Source organism: Ananas comosus, unplaced genomic scaffold (genome assembly GCF_001540865.1).
Source record: "Ananas comosus cultivar F153 unplaced genomic scaffold, ASM154086v1, whole genome shotgun sequence".
Lineage (NCBI taxonomy): Eukaryota > Viridiplantae > Streptophyta > Magnoliopsida > Poales > Bromeliaceae > Ananas > Ananas comosus.
Window position 1 is genome coordinate 28,478 of NW_017893490.1, and position 4,798 is coordinate 33,275.

The 4,798-nt window shown below is 41.2% G+C and overlaps 1 long non-coding RNA gene across 1 annotated transcript; it reads right to left on the bottom strand.

The window, feature by feature from the left end:
- Window positions 1-3,182: 3,182 nt before the first annotated feature.
- On the bottom strand, window positions 3,183-3,928 carry LOC109706152. Its single transcript, XR_002215093.1, has 5 exons — window positions 3,914-3,928; window positions 3,671-3,764; window positions 3,516-3,585; window positions 3,351-3,425; window positions 3,183-3,236 (listed from the first exon to the last, which is right to left on the bottom strand). It is a non-coding gene; the product is annotated as an uncharacterized LOC109706152 (long non-coding RNA).
- Between the last annotated feature and the right edge of the window lie 870 nt (window positions 3,929-4,798).

A 4,798-nucleotide genomic window follows, 5' to 3' on the forward strand; every position in this document is an offset into this window, starting at 1 on the left:
GGTTTGATGGATTTCTCATGTTGGAAACCCTAGATTTGGAACTTAGGGTCTATTTTGGGGCTTTTTGATTAGAAGCTTTTAGAGCTCTATTGATGGGTTTAGAACCTTGGATTAGGTTGCTTTGGAAGGGATTTGGCTTCCATTTGAGCTTTATTGTAACATACCACATCCCTCATAAATCGTGCCGAGTTCCGTCAAAACGAGCGGAACGCGGAATTGAACAAGTTAGAATGGACCCTGAGCACATTAGGGCTCATAGGAGAAGCAAAAAGGGACCCGAGAGAGAGAATCAGAAAATCTGGTTAAGTCCCAGATTTTGTGCTCTCGGGGACCGGTCCCTGAAGGAGAGACCGGTCCCCGTACACGTAGCCTGCCAGGAAGTCTTGAGGCAACCGGTCCCTGGTGGTGAGACCGGTCCTCGGGAGACCAGTCCCTGAAGGGGCAGACCGGTCCCTCGCTGCGCAACAGCCGAAAAACCCGAAAATTTGGCTAAGTCCTGGAACACCCACGTTCGGGAACCGGTCCCTAGTCGAGGAGACCGGTCCCCGAAGGCGAAAAACGCCCAGTCTGGGCAGATCAAGGGGAAACAAGTTGAGGGGTTTAAATGCAATTTTCACAACACTATATGTGGACACCCCTCTCTCTCCCACAGCCATTTTCACCCTTCTCTCCCATTTCCTCTCTTCTTCTCTCTAGAACTCTTGCTCTAGGGCTTGGAGAAGAAGAAGAAGAAGCAAGGGAAGGTGGATTTGGAGGCTTTGGTGGGTTCTACAAGCTCTCCTACAAGAAGGACTTGGAGGGGCTTGGACTAAGGTGAGTTTTTCGTAGAAATGAGTCTAGGGCTTGGTTTTAATCCCTATGTTTTGGAGCTTTGGGTTGTTTTTGGCCATAGGAGCCTTCTATATGCCTTGAACTCCATGGAACCCATGAGAGCTCAAGTGCTCTCATGGTGGTTGGGTAGGGTTTGTCATGGAAGCCCTAGGGTTGGATTCCAAGGGTTAGAATAGCCTTACTACAGGATGCTTCTTAGATGCATCGGCTAAGCTATGGTTTGCTTAAGGTTGGATGCCGATTCATGGGAAACATCCTAAAGTTGACAATATGGCCGCTTGAAATTGTTGGGGCTTTTGCCCTTAGGAAATTGTTCGGGATCAAATTGACCCGTGAACCTAATTGGCGCCCTAAAACCACGTTGGGCCACTCCTGTTTAAATAGCTAAAAATGATAGAGTACTATCTAAGTACAGGAAAGGCCAATATGGCACAGCCTGGTTTGATTATCAGCTGTCACGCGCCGGTAAGCGCATAAACATATAAATTTTATAATAAAAATTAAAATTTTATAAAAATAGAGTTCATGTAAGTAACTCTATAATATCTTTAAATCTTTGAGATAGTAAAAAAAAATTAAAAATAAATAGGCACGTAGCACGATTCTCCTTCATAAATTATTAGGAGATTCAGAATTATACTTATTTTCTAACTGCCTACGTTATATCAGATAGTAATTTATATATAATATGACATTCTACTTATAGATCATTAGACAAGCGATTTTTTGACTGAAATGAGGTTACCAATAATATTATGAAATTAGCAAGAGAAATAAAAAAGATATCCATAATTAAAAATAGAATAATATAGTGATTCTTTAAACATTACACAGATAGAATGGTAAATTCAAACAAATTGTTATCAATAAGCCAATAATAATAGAAATTCAATGAAAATATTATATAAAATTATAAAACATAAATTCTATAAGATATAAAGAATAGTGCAAAGATATACAAAAATAACTCATAATGAAGATAAATTAACAATAGTATAATGAAAGAGTTCTTTCATTATGCTATATAAAAAAGGTTAAGGAAAAGGTCAATCTAATAACTAAAGAAAAACAACCGGGATGCAACACGATATACAAGCCACTAGGGTATATACAAAATATCTGTCCCAATGGTAGTACACTCCCATAACTATAACAATTGGAACATACACCAACTAGTCGAGAAATAAAGAGCCGGACGAGTACAAGGGTGATCGAGCTAGCATGCCTCCTAGCAAAGTCTAGCTACGACGGCGACTCACAGTGCCACGATCCCATAGCCTCTCTTGGTAATGGCTCTGTAAAAACAACCACAAAAGGGCGTGAGAACTCATTAACAATAGTTCCCAGTGGGTAAGAAGCCGCCAGCCTCAGCGAATTACACCACCAGGCTCATGATTACTGAAATAAAAGAAAGCAGCATAACTGCATGATATATAGTAAGTTGCAATGCTAACAGATAGTGAGATACTTTCCATTGCTAAGCAATTAATATGCATGTAAACAACATGTAATAACATGTAATAACTTTCTACAGTAATAGAATCATTTGCATAATAGGGATATGGCAAATCTCTGTAATCATGAATATAGACATGAATATAAGCACGAACATATAAGTGACTACTGTACACTTTAATTAATAAGCATTCATTACTGTCCTTTTCATTCACAAGGGACCTACCAAAGGTAGTCAGCTTGCACGCGCCTAATGGCCCCGTGGTAGTATACACTCCCACGGCAATCCACTTCGCACCCAATCCGCACGGCGAGCAACTGTCGCGGTAGGCCAACTCCGGAGTGCCGGCTTGCAGGAGGCGACCCTCCACAAGCGTGTGCAATGAGCACAATGGCAAGCAAGCAAGTCCATGCGCACGAGTGTTCCAATTTTCATATTTTCATTGTAAAGTTCTTACCCTCGACCCTCAGATCGGAATTTCAACACATAAATAGTAACAAGAGCTAGTATCCACTAGATTGTAAACATGTAAGGGTAATGCTAAATCACATGGCATTATAGTCTATCCACTAGTATGGCAATATCAACATAGTCATGAACATGTCATAGTTCTCTACGTTAGAGTCAAGAGAATGTCATTGTTCTCTACTTTAAAGTGCATCCTACACTTGTTCATAAGTCATTCAACTGAATTGACTATAAATGTAAATACTTTCATGTATAAGTGTTCTCTACTTTATAGAGACTTCATTTCGAATATGTTCAACATTATGATGACGAATGTCAAGCCCTTTATCAATCACATAAGCACACAATAAAACCATTTCTATAATACATATAGAACATAGAGGAGTTTCACTTGCTCTGGTTAGGTCCGACCCACCTCGTACTAATGCTCCAAATCAGTCCAAGGAGTCCCAAAGTTCAGCTCCACTAGGTCTCAATCCTGCTGAACACGAAGCGTAAATATCGTATCAAAATTACGATCGAAATGTCCAATTTCGGTGTAATTGCACTTAGTACATTGTAATAGCTGAAATCCCTATTTTGGCTCAATAAATACCTCAAGTTAAGCTTGCAAAATCCCTCACGTATCAGCCGGAGGTAATCCGAAGGTCCGTTGCAAGCCCGCTGCGAACTATTTCCAAAACGGCAACAAAGTCGTCAATTCCTAACATTATAGTCGGAAACATGCGAATTCAGTTTTCTAACTGAAATTCCAGCTTACCCTTAGTTGGAGTACCTTCCAAGCTAGCCTCCCTGGTCCCCAACTTAACCCCAAGGAGTTCGAGAACCTGCTGCGGAAGAACAAGTCCAAACTACATCACTTACTCGATTACGTCGCAAATAGATCCGAAATAGCTTCATTAGTGGACTAAATACCTATCTCAGACCTCAAGGCCACTTTTCCCTGGTTCAAAGTGGGTAAATCACAGCTAGATATCTCCTCTATAGCTGCAGGAGACCCTCACAAACTCTGCTGGAATCAACGGAACAAGAACACATCAAAATCCGACAATAAACCATAAACTAGAGAAAAGTTGAGCTACAAACTTCTCTAAAGCTCTCTTTCAGCAACACCCAGCATTAAACATGGAAAACACAGTCAAAACACATCCGTTTTACCTTTTAAAAGATGGCCCTTAGTCCACCCAACCAGCGAGCGACGCGTACGGCGCGAAATTGGCGCAAAACGGCGACTTTTCTCTAGAGAGAGAAAAACCCTAGAGAGAGAGAAAGAGAAAGATGGGAGAACACTTCTCTGGACTCCAGACCCTTCCACAGTGCTCCTGGAGTCGTGCTGGGGGTTATAGATAGGGATTAGAAGGTGAAATTACCAAAAAGCCCATGCTGCCACCATTCTGCCTTGCTGTACCGGTACAGCAAGCAGAAAAAAAGCTAATTTCGCCTGTTTGATGCAATTTCTCACTTTTAGCATTCCAATCATCCTCAAACTTATCCAAAAACTTGTTCTAATCTTTTAGAACATGTAGGAGTGGTCCACGCACCATTCCACATACTCGAACTCCGCAATTTGCAAAAGTTCAGTGTATTACAAGGGCGCGGAAGCGGCTTTCGTAAAATCCGGGAGTCGTCATATACTTCACCCACACGATTACTAGAGGTGGGGGGTGCATGCCGGAATCGTTGGATTCCCTTCTATGTCTGTTTTCTCTACTCTTGAGCATAAATGTATAGATATACCCATTCATGCATAGTAGGGTAGATACATGTGGAACTTGGTTTGACTTCATTTATATGATTCTAACGTAGTTGAACATAGTGGACGATAGAACCAAGAGGACATGTGTGATTGGACCCTCAAGTTGTGTGAATGTGAGGTTGGACTTGGACAATAGAAAACAAGGGTGACATTGACATAGAAACAAGATTGGCATTGAGAAATAAACCGTTAAATCTAGTTTAACCAAATTATGGCATCATCACGGATATGGCCTTGAGAGTGGCAAGAATGAATAGGTAGAGACCTACCATGACATCGACATTGTG